The 9651-nt window shown below is 43.7% G+C and overlaps 1 long non-coding RNA gene across 1 annotated transcript; it reads left to right on the forward strand.

The window, feature by feature from the left end:
- The first annotated feature begins 585 nt into the window (after positions 1 to 585).
- Positions 586 to 3209, forward strand: LOC131554911 (uncharacterized). The gene is made up of 3 exons (XR_009274472.1): positions 586 to 820; positions 1518 to 1644; positions 2971 to 3209. It is a non-coding gene; the product is annotated as an uncharacterized LOC131554911 (long non-coding RNA).
- Positions 3210 to 9651: the final 6442 nt, after the last annotated feature.

Here is a 9651-nt window from a genome sequence, read left to right on the forward strand (position 1 = left end):
TGTGTGAGGAGCAGCAGCACATGACAGACATCCTTGTGACCGGCTGGCTGACGCAGCCCAGGCTGCCCAGGCTCAGGCTCTCCCTGCTCTCGCTTGTTCCACCCCAATGGCCGGAGTAAAAAAACAGAAAATAAACCCAAAAAAACCACCCCAAACCAAAAACCAAACCCACAGCCTTTGAAAGAGGTGGCTGTGCTCACGGTTAAAATAAATAGATGATTAGGAAAGAACAAACTGCAGCCCCCTGGGCAGGGCTTGGCCTGGCTGTTCCCTGAACAAGCTTGTTTCTAGATTGCAACAGGTATCTTTCCCAGAGCTGAAGGGTTCTCCAAGGGAGTGATTTCCCTTTTTTTTTTTTTTCCCCTCAGGCATTTCAATAGGAAAGTTAAAAATAAATGAAACGAATCAATGCCTTTTGGCTGCCGCTGTTTCAGCTGGTGCCTCCTGTAGCAAAACACAGGCTTGATATGGTGCCTGAGAGCTCTTCACAAGAGAAAATGGGCTTTTCTACACAAGATTTTACAACTGCAGCTTTCCATCCTTATGACTTTGAGTAATGTTTTGCTTCTGAATGTTTATGCTTTCCAGCTATGAGTGAATACATGAAATAGCTCTTCTGTGCAGTGGGAAGCAACCTAACGAGCCTGAGCTGCACTGAGGGCACTGGAGGAGTTTACAAATGTGTGGAGAGCATGTGCTGAGCAACCCAGGGGAAACTACTCAAGGGAGTCCTCTGACAGAGCTGGGGACAGCACTGTGCCTGGAGCAGAACAGAAAATCAACCTAAGCAAAAAAGAGGCATCTCAATCTCCAGTTGAATGTAGGTACCTAAATCTCTGGTCTATATTGTAGTCTTGTAGGTCTGAGGGAAAATCTATAGGCAAAAGAAGGCAAGCTGGGCTGATCTGGGTTTTACAGGGCCAGTGTCTTACCTTAATTAGGCAGCACAGGAAGTCGATAAGTAGAGGAATAAATAACATGTTCAGCCAATACAGAGCTGGGGAAGAAAAAGTCTCCCTGGGGTTAAAATTTTATGAAATTCTTGCTTTTATCTGCTGAGAGAGGCACTTACTGGTTGGGGGCAAAACAACATTGGTGGAGACTGAAGGGGCTGATGATGAGTTTTTGGGAACAGGGTTCAACCCCAACAGTCTCTCCCAAGAAATTCCATTCAGCTCTTGGAGGGAGTGAAAGTTTAGTTCTACCTCCAAGGCAGAAGCTAAAAGAGAGGCTGGAAAGGTGAATTGGTCCATTAGGTACAGAGACTGAAGGAAAAGCTACATGTGCATGAACTGAACAGCCACTAGGGAATGTCAGGGTGAATGTCACATTTAACAGTGATCCTGAAAAAAGCAAATAATTATCTGAAGAAAGCAAATGGCAGCACAATGTTTGAAAGTCCTGTCATACTAAATATTTTCCTGTGGTTTTGCAAGAATGGAGTGGCACAAGCACCATTAAGAAAAGGCTGCCTACGATCAGAGATCACATAAAGATCAATTCAATTCTGCCCTCAGGCATTTCACAGGAAGCCAGAACATGTTTTGGATAGCAAAATGGGATAAGAGGATTTACATACTGGCCACTGCAGTAAAAAGAGACTCAGAAGAAGAGTACAGCCAGTCTGCTGCTCCACTGGTCAAGGTAAGGGTACAAAGTTCTGCATTCCACAAAATCTATCTCACTGGCCAAAATCTAGTCTGAGAGCACTCAAGAGCAGTCTGTGAGTGGACTGTGCAGGGATAACACTCCACCAAGGATGCAGCCCTTAACAGCCTGCCTGCCAAACAGGAGCAGATGATGAGAGCAGGGCAGGGAACACAGCTCAGCATGCAAGAGATCGAGTACAGGGACTGGGTAGGGAGCAACTCTGCCCTGTGACCTCCAAGCCTGGTGCACCAGTGACACAGTGACACAATGCCAGCACAGCACGCCTCCACATGGACACCAAAGCTGTGCAGCCTTCCTGGCATGAGAGGATCACAGAATTGGTTCAGAAGAGGGGACATTTGGCTACTGCTCTCTCTAGGAAGACCAGGGCCAGTGGGGTCCACTGGAGGAGGCACTTGAGGTTGGTGAGGGGAGGCACCAGGACTAACACCGAAGGGGCTGTAGTCACCATGAACACCCTCCAGACTGGATGTCCCTCAAAGGGTTTTAGCTTCCCTCTGAGTTCATGTCTGTTGGCCACAGAGGAAAGGAAGTTGTGCCCAGTGGTACCCTGGCCATGCTGGTCAGATATGGGTGCTGGGACACTCTGCTTGACCATCCTCAGGTGGCCACTGTCTCCTTCTGCTTCAGCACTGCCTGCCCAGATTTCCAATCCCGGGGCTTAGCCAGGCAGTGCCCGGGGCATGGGGCCAGCCTGTCTTCTGTCATCAATACCCAGCTGTGGGGTGTTCCTCCACCTCCTTCCAAAACCCCACAGAGGTCTAGCAGACAGGGAAAGCAGCATGAGGCTGGCTAGCCCCAGGCTCCCTGGCCCTTCAAGAGGAAGGCGGCAGGCACTCTTACACCATCTTTCAATAATTTACTAGACAGGCACTAACAGCTTCCCCCTCTGTTGTAACAAGCAAGTCAAAAACAGTAGAGCAGAAGCATCCATCTCTGACATTCCTGCAGGTTTTCTGTAATGGATCACTTTTGATTAATTAGCGAAACAAGTTTGAAACAGCCTGCAGGATACTTGGTGTGTGCTTGTGTCTCAAACTGGAACAGGAAACCAAATTTCTCTCTATAAAACATGAGCATAAAAACTCTGCCCTTATTGTTTCCACTGTCACAGGGGTCCTCCTTTCTTTGCTATCCATGTAGAAAGGAAAAAAATATCTAAAGCATCTTTGCTATTGGACTAGAATTAAAAATGAAAAAAAAATTGTTTTGCTCACCTTTCCCTCTCTCACCTGTGAGCACACAGCCATTGCTTTACAAAATGTAGCACAAACACACAGCATGGCATTTCTCCTGCAGGTTTGCTGTCTAGAGTTTCCTCAGTTAAGCCAGGGACTGGCTTCCTACAGCTGGCTACCAGTTCAACACTTGAAGCACAGCTCATCTTTGACAAACTCCCAAGATGCTGAATGTGGTACCAATATCAGCCTGCATGGGCAACACCAGCTCTGGAGTCTCTTGAACAGCAGCACACACTGTGAAGAATATGCTTCAAGATGCTCCTCACTCAGAGAATTTTTGTTAACTTTATTATATATTGCCCAAACTACCATTAAAAAAAAAACTGTTTAAGGACAGCAACTTTCTCCTTTTTTTTTTTTTTTTTCCGAAGGAATTAGTCTGAGGCCTTGCACGCTTTCCCACGCTCGCAGATTGCGGGTTATAAATGCGTGGGAGTAATGCAGTTTCGATCAGTCAGGTAGGCTGGGTTTCTGTTAGCTGCCTGCATACCTTTGAGCCCTATCAGCACACAGTGATCAGTGGAATTCCTGGCATTTTTGTCATAGCATCAGAGGCAGTACTTTACAGAGTAAATACCAATGACCTGCTGTTCTGTCAGGGCTCTGTACTTACCTTTTATTTTCAAGTCAAAGGTTAGGCCTATTTATGTAAATCCTCAGCCATGGGCCAAGTAATCTGACCTCCTGGTTTTCATTCTCCTAATTGTTTCAGGTATTTTTCTTGAAAAGTTTGGTCAGTTAAAGCTTGGGATCTTTTTTTAAGGCGCCTTTGAAGGGCTCTAGGGGCTTTCATAGCCCACCCAGTTTGCAAAGTGGAAACATCAGTGACCTGATGCCCTGGGCACTTATTTAAAATTCATTACCAGGAAATAAGGTTTTGATATATAGCCCCTCTATGGTGAAGAATATCTTAGGGAACATATGCATGCCATTTTTTACTTTGGATTATGTGATCTCTGAAGCCACATAGAGAGGCAACAATAAATTATATTCCTGTTTGCCCTTCATTTCCAATAAGAACGTTTTCAGCTGTAGATAGTTTTGACTTCCCACATGCTGGCCACTGCTTACAATTCCTTTGTTACTTCACGCTTGGCCGTGCTATTTTATTCATAAAAGGGTGTCCAAAGCAGTATAACAAGAAAAAGAAATTTACTGGGTTTTTTTGCAAGCCTTTTCTCTGAGATTCAGACATGCTTATATTCTAAGATTAAAAAGCAAGATGAATATCCTCTGAATAAGAAAGAAATACAGCCAGTTTACTCATATATAGTAGAGTACAACTACTCTAGATTTTGTCCCATCACCCCTGGGCACAGAAGTTACATATTTCCGTATGACCAAAACCAGCCATAGATAGCTCCATAGTGGGAGTAATTCTCTCCCTTCTTCAGGTAAATTAAAACTAGAAACACTTATCAGGTCACCGTTTTCATTTCTGACCATGGGTAAATCGCATAAAATGTATGCTATCACATTTCAGTATTTATTTCTTCCCTAGTCTTCCTCCTGTTAGGTGTCACTTTGAGACATGCAACGGAAAAGAATAATTAATATAATAATAATAATATGTTCTTTAACTAGTGCTGATACCAGAGCTCATGCTACCATCTGAAAGCAGCAGCTCTAAACTGGAATTTGCCTTCTGCATTTTAGATCTGTGGACACCAAAAGCACAATCAGAGAGCTGAAGTTTCAGCATCTGGGGCACTCATTATGCAGCTTATTCTCCAGGTATATTCCTTTTAATTATTGGAATAGTCACTTGTCTGCTCTTGGTGAAAAAAAAACAGGCTAAGTGAAAAGCACCACTTACTTTATTCACTGCTATGTGCTACTGCCTTGAAATACAATGTTCATTTTTTCAGCCTTCAGGTAACTACAACCTCGTTCTGGGGGGAAAAAATTCCTGCATTCTATACCCAGCAACAGAGGAACACCGAGGAAACATTAAGGAAGTCATTTAAAATTAAACCACATAAGCTGTGTTATGTGTTTTAACATAACATAGATAGAGTTAGCAGAAATTGCTATGGCAAACAGATGAGCAAAAAGGGCACAAAATAATGACAATGGCTGGCAAATGGAAGTAAAGTCAAACTGTCAGAAAAGGTGAAATTTGAGAAGTCCTGAGTCAGGGTCTGGAAAATGCGGAACCCACACTCAAGAGAGAAATTGTACATTGGGACTTTTCCCCACCTCTCCTGATTTCACAGGCTACTTCCCACACTGAGCCACAATTGCTGAATATCTCTGCAGCAACTGCAACTGTTACTTACAAAGCAAATTTTGAAAATACTTTTACTTCCTTTGAACTGATGGAGACATTGTTTGGTAAGGCAAATTCCCAGAGGACACCAGTTGAGACCATGCTCTGAAGCTCTGACCTCTACCAGTTCTATCAAAGTGCAGATTTCTGTTGATACTTGTGGGCCCTATAAAGAAAATGGGAGCAAATCATTACCATCCTGAGGTCTACTTCTTTTCATGCATAGATTCCTTCTAACATTAAATGGATGTGACTTCAGACCCTGCCTATGCCCAGAGGATGAGTGATGATCTTAAGATTCACCAGCATTGGATGAAGCCAAGACATTGGCACCAACCCATTTTTCTTCCCAAGATGAGCCCAAAACAAGTCAGCAATAACTCAATTACATGGCAGGGAGTCTTTGTACCTCTCCATATGCCCCTGTTGTTTTGACCTGAGAAGGAGACATGAGGGTGGTGAGATTTAAGCCTTCCAAGCTGGGAACTGAACAGCATTTCACAGACCCAAATGGGCACATGCTGATGAGTGCAGGAGTCCAGTTAAAGAGTCTACAGTTGGGTAAATGTGGATATAAAATATCCAAGGGGACTGAAGGTCTATGAGTGGATGCAGTGGAGCAGGAGAAAGGAGGAATTGCTGCAAGTTGAAGTTCCCCAAGAGCTCAACCAATCCAAGTCCTGTAATTTCCTTCTCACCCCAGCCACAAATTCCAGCAAGATGTTGTGTGCCAGTACCAGGCCTTGCTATGATCTTACTATGAGCTGGTTCAGGGAGTCAAATCAGGTAAAAAGTAACTCTGCAGAAAAAGCTGAGGCCTGTAAGAAGTTTAGTTCCCTGAACTGGCTCATGACATGACCATGCAAATATCAGTGCTGGCAAGAAGAGAGGGAGCAAGGTGCAAGACCAAACCTCTGACTTGGACCTGAATCAATTTGGACATGAGCCCTTAAATGAAGAGCTAAACTAGTCTGTGTAATGTCACAAACGTGAAATAATTCCCCCAACTGCTGCTCACATTCCTATTTACACAGCAATCCCCTGCTTCAGAAGAGTGCACAAGGACACATCTTTCTGAGGCAACAAACGTTTTTCTTCCATGCAGAATAAACCCATTCCACACATTGCTCAAACACAACCAGTCTGACCCTTAATTTCTCTACTTGGCCCCTAACCAGATATAAAAACTGAACTCTGAGGGCTCTTCAGCAGGGCTTGAACAGCTGACCAGATCTCTGCCAGCCTTTACAGTCTTTTTGAGAGACAAAAAGAGCATTCCAGCTCAACTCATTTGGGCTTGCTAAACCACAGTATTCCCAACCAATTCCAGCAGGTTTTGACTCAGCATTATTGTTCTTAAGCTGATGGTAGACACAACTTACTTGCTTCCCATTTTGTTGTTTTGTTTTGTTCTAAAGAATTGCCTCACATTCCTCTCTAACTCCCGGTGGTGTTTCATGGGATTTTGTGCTTTAAACACACAGCTGTCAGAATCAACAATTCTTCTACAGATATTTCCCCTCTGTAGCTGTTGCTTTTCTCTTTAGAGACAGCATGATCCTATATCACTTTTGACTAAAAGATATGTGATCCTTGACAGCATCTTGGCCTTACTCCATAAAAGCATGCTGGTTTATTTACTGTCCATGTAAGCCTGCCTGGGAGTTATAGATAGAGATATAAGGCATTTTTTTATTGCTATTTCATTTAGCATTAAACAATTTTAATGTACTTCCCTCAAATGTCCACTTTCATTCTACAAGTCAACTGATGCTTCCCTACTTACTCTTTCTGATTTTGTGGTTTGCAAAGCCAGCTGTGCAAGTGTTGCATGCACCACCTACTTCCCCACTGAATGGGTTATCCTGTTTAAAACACCATTTTGACCCTTGGTGCTTCACATGGTGGGTATTTTGACAGCAGCAGTTTCGTCTTTTTATCCAAAGACACAGAAAGACATACCCCACATCCTGCTGCGGCCATTTTGCACGTTTCCCAAGCAATATTTTGTATGCTTCCCAAACCAAGATCAGATCCCACAGTTAGAGAATATAGCCTTGGGATCCTCATTGCTGCAACCCAAAGAGCTCAGCAGGGCTCAGCCCAGCTGCCTCAGAGCCCAGCAGGGCTCAGAGGAGATGCAGGCCTGGTCCCCAGCATGGCCCCCAGCCAGGCCCTGCAGGCCCTGCTCGCACAGTCATCCCAGCCAGTGTTTGCTGCCCCACAGCTCCTTCCCTGTCTGTTCCCTTTTCCAGGGTACACCTGGCAGTGTGCAAACTGGCATGTCCACGCAAGCAGACGTGGCCAGGGGCTGTGTGTGTGTGTGGTGCATGGCAAAGTACAAACAGCCCTTGTGTCCAGGACAAAAACCTCCCCTCAGAGAAGGTGTGAGGACAGCGCGAATGGAAATACCTGTGCAAGCTTGCATAGCTGCCTTAATCCTGTGACACAGCCTTTCTCAGTTCTTGGTCTGAACACCCTCCCTACATCCACATGCCTTTCCTCTCTTTCACTCTCTGCCAGTGGCCTCAACAACCAGTCTGGGCTCCGAGCAGAAGTTCACACACAGGAGAACTGGAATGGTTTCCAGCCCTGTCTTCACACTGCTTGGCTGGGGTGTGAAATGAGGCTTCATTCTCAGGGGAGAAATTTGGGTCACAGTCAGGGATGGAGTGACCTACTTCAGTATCCTTGGGAATTACTTTTACTCTCCATTTCTGACTCAAGAGCCATGCCCAGACAGATGTATTACCACAATATTGCAACTGTCCTAATGAAACCTGCCAGCCCTGACTGATCTTGGCATCCCTCCTAATACCCCTGGGAGCATTCACCCCTCCTGGCTGGTCTGCTGGCATGGGAATAGACAGAGCATCTCAGCAAACCTCACCAGGCCATCCTTGCCCTTTGGATCAGCCCATTACAGAGGGATGTTTCAGCATATGCAATGCTATTACGTCAATATCAAGACACAGTGGATTTCTCTCCAACACAATTTCATCAAATCAAGAAAAATGTCCTAATTCCTACAGCAAGTTCTCTCCCTTCCCCCTCAGATATGGCATTAACCTTCTCTACTCAGCAACCCACTCACAGGATTGCTGATAGTTACTAATTAAAAAGGTTTTTAACTGACTGCAAAACTGGACTGAGTAAAATGATGAATATCACTGCTGAAGATATGAATTTTAATTTGGATTTCTGAAATAGGCAATTACAGTTTATATATATAAATATATACACAAATACATACATATATACACAGACATCCTTACTCATATGTTTTTGGATATTACACAGAGCATGGCCTTCCCCTGCATGGGTATGAAGAAAAATACAAAGCTTGTGGGTTCAAATTTCATATGCCAAGTGGAAAATGAAGAATATTTAATCCCTTAAAAATGCTCTTTCCACAGAATAGGAAGAAGTCCATTTTCCAGGATTTGCCCAACTCTGCCAAAGTGCAATTTCTTCCATCCTGTCCTCTATTGACAAGATCACAGCTCTGGACCCTCTCAGCTGAGATATCATAGTTGAAAGGAGCTGTAGTTTTGAAGCTCAGAGCCAGAGGTAATATGTCTCTGAAAAGAGACCAGTGTTAACTCTCACTGGATGATTCAGGACATTTCAGCTTTCTCCTGAAGAGCTTTGGATTTAATCTGCACATGTTTTCACACCCAGAAATGAAGCAGATTCAGCAGCTGAAGTCTGGTCTGGATGGCTGCAAAAAATGATTGAAATGCAACTTGAGTGAACCCTAGAGGCTCATTATACAGAAGATACCCTCTTCAGTAGCAACTGGAAATATCATGCTTCTGTTACAAAAAAATACACAGCCCTTCTTCTTTGAAGCCAATTTCCAAAACAATTTTTCAAATACAAAAAGAGAAATTTAGTGAAAAGAAAAGAAACTGCAGTTCACTGGCACCTGGCAGAACTGACTGCAGCACTGCACAGACATAATCCATCCTGTTTATAAAGAGACAAAATGTCTCTTCAAAAAACCTTCCTCCATTCATTTGTACACGAGCATGGTTTACATCCCCACTCTAAGGACCGAGCTTCATTTTCATAAGATGTTTTTCTGCCTCCTCACAATGGAAGTCCTTCCATTTATTGCCCCCTTAAACAAACAAATATATCAAAAAGGTATTTTTTTATATATTTGTTTTCTATCTGTTTATGAATTAATTTGTTTAAACTGGTAGGCCAGAAGCAGATTTTTGGTTTTCTAAAATCTTATCACTCAAATCTCAGTCAATGCAAAATGAGCAAGAGAAGTCAACTGTGCCTCATCATCAGGGTTTTTAGGGAGGAGAGAGAAGTTTGAGATTTCTTTCTAAAATCTGGTTTTGATTTGTCCCAGAGGCAAATTAGCTTTCTTTCCTTCCAGCAAAGCAAGGTGTAGAACCATTCCATCACTGGTCTCTTTTTAAAAGGATTTCAACAAGAAATATGAACTGCGTCTTC

The sequence above is a fragment of the Ammospiza caudacuta genome, chromosome 2, assembly GCF_027887145.1.
Source record: "Ammospiza caudacuta isolate bAmmCau1 chromosome 2, bAmmCau1.pri, whole genome shotgun sequence".
NCBI classification, from domain to species: Eukaryota; Metazoa; Chordata; class Aves; order Passeriformes; family Passerellidae; genus Ammospiza; species Ammospiza caudacuta.